This window comes from Portunus trituberculatus, chromosome 40 (assembly GCF_017591435.1).
Source record: "Portunus trituberculatus isolate SZX2019 chromosome 40, ASM1759143v1, whole genome shotgun sequence".
Taxonomy (NCBI): Eukaryota; Metazoa; Arthropoda; class Malacostraca; order Decapoda; family Portunidae; genus Portunus; species Portunus trituberculatus.
In genome coordinates, this window is record NC_059294.1 from 9,657,501 (window position 1) to 9,660,000 (window position 2,500).

Genomic DNA, 2,500 nt, shown 5'->3' on the forward strand with positions numbered 1-2,500 from the left:
CTCGTTTCTTTCCTGCTCCTTCCCTCTCTTCATTTCCTTAATGCATCCTCTCCTTCATCCCTCTCCTTCCTTCCCTCCATTCGTCTTCTCACTCCTTCCTTTCAATGCTGCTATCTTACCCTTTATGTCACCACCTCCCTCTCCTCCTTCTTTTCCTCCTCGTCTCATTTCTTGCACTCCCTCCTTCCCTTTACTCATCTTCCTCCCTCCTTCCTCTCCTCCTCCTTCAGTTCCTTCCTCTTCTCACCACCAATGACCTTCCCCAGGCACTTCTAAACCTCCTCTTCCTCCTCCTCTTCCCGCCTTAATGTTCTTTCACCCTTCTTCTATTCTTCCGCTTCCCTCCTCAACCTCCATTCCTCCTTTCCTCCATCTTCTTCTTCCTCCACATTCCTCATCCTGCTCCTTCTAGTACTTGTCCTCCTCCCCCTCCTGAACCTGCTCCTCCCACCCCAGCAGGAGTCTTAAGGAGAGCCTCTGGTCGTTCCGTGGCCCGTAACCTGACAGCGGAGATCTCAGTGTCACTAAAACAAACGAAGGCGAAGTCGTGGCCGTGATGCGTGTGTTCGTGTGGGACGCTCACTCTTTTAGGGCCGGGATAAGGAATAGTGCTTGGTGCGGAAGTTCCTTCTCGTATTGTTTCTGGTGGTGGTGATATTAATAGTAGTGGTGCTGGTGATATCAATGGTTGGTGCTGCGTCTTTGTGCCATATTCAGAAATGGTTCCCTCTCACCGTGACCATTATCAAAGACTACAGAGACAATTAGTCGAGTTCCAAAGAGTATTTGTCCTGTTATTAATGCAGAAAACTTGTTAGCATGTCACTGGAATTACAGAAACGCGCTTAAAAATCCGTGTCACTTCAAGTATAGCCCTTTGAGAATGGTGAAGGTGCGGTGTGGAAGTGCTTCATAATACGAGCCTTTCTCTCATCACTGGAACAAAAGCAAATCAAGGAAGGTATATGAGCAAAAAACATAAGAAAAAAAGGAAAGGTAGGTACAAGAAACCATTACTATCAGGCTTACACGTGGCAGTTTCTGTTCTAAATATGTCTATCTTTCTATATTAGATTTACCTTAGTTGCCTAAAGTGAGAGTTAGATTACATGTGTTCATCTGTGTCTCTTAGTGTGTGTGTGTGTGTGTGTGTGTGTGTGTGTGTGTGTGTGTGTGTGTGTGTGTGTGTGTGTGTGTTTATGTATGCATTATGTAACAGGTTGGGGATAAGCAGGCCTTGTAAGAGTAATTAAGAGCTCCTTAGTGGGATGTCAGACGAGAGAGAGAGAGAGAGAGAGAGAGAGAGAGAGAGAGAGAGAGAGAGAGAGAGAGAGAGAGAGAGAGAGAGAGAGAGAGAGAGAGAGAGAGAGAGAGAGAGAGAGAGAGAGAGAGAGAGAGAGAGACAGACAGACAGACAGACAGACAGACAGACAGACAGACAGACAGACAGACAGACAGACAGACAGACAGACAGACAGACAGACAGACAGACAGACAGACAGACAGACAGACAGACAGACAGACAGACAGACAGACAGAGAGAAAGGCGGTGATGAAGATGATCTGAAGAAGAGAAGAGGGATCTGAGTCCACGATTACAATTTTCAAAGGACGCATCATTCATCAGAACCAAGGTGAAGGTGCAGAAATCCACAGATGGGAGACGGTAGCCTGATCCGCTGGCTATCGACCGTTGTAATGGTAGTGGTGGTGGTGGTACAAGTGGTGGTGGTAGAGGTAGAGAGGTAACAGTTAACGAATGGCTCTACTGACTGGGTGTATATGGATGAGTGTACACAAATAAATAGAGAATGAGGTGTAGTGAGAGTGTACAGTAAGTAGTAATGGTGGTGGTGGTGGTGTTGTTAGTGGTGGTGGTGTGTTGGAATGAATAGGATGGTGGTGATGGGCAGGGGTGATTAATGGTGCATTGTGGGAGAGAATGGGAGGGACAGCTGGCCTCGGTGGTGGTGGTGGTGGTGGTGAAAAGGAGAACTGAAAGGGAAACTATGGTAGATATCCAAAAGTCATTCCTCATTTCCTTACCATTATTGCTACTTACATTAATCCTTTCTCTCTCTCTCTCTCTCTCTCTCTCTCTCTCTCTCTCTCTCTCTCTCTCTCTCTCTCTCTTAAGTATTCAAAAGGATAACAAATAAAGGAAATATACCCAAAATAACACGGCAATGATAAGGGACATGGAGACACAGGGTTGAGTTGCACTGAAGATATTAACAGCACCAGCTTAAAAAACACTAATAAAACAAGTCAAGTGAATAATAAAGACACTAGAAAAGCATAGAAATCTACACAAAACATAACACAAGGCAGAATATAAAGGAAATATGTAATCGTTGCAATCTAAAACCAAGCAGCAGTAACTAGTCCCATTTTCCCTGACTGAGCCTTAGAGCAGCAACAAAGAAAACGAGGCCATGACGAGGGTAAACTGCAAAGAATACGAGATAACGGGGAAGTTAACTTTTCTTAAAACTACTGA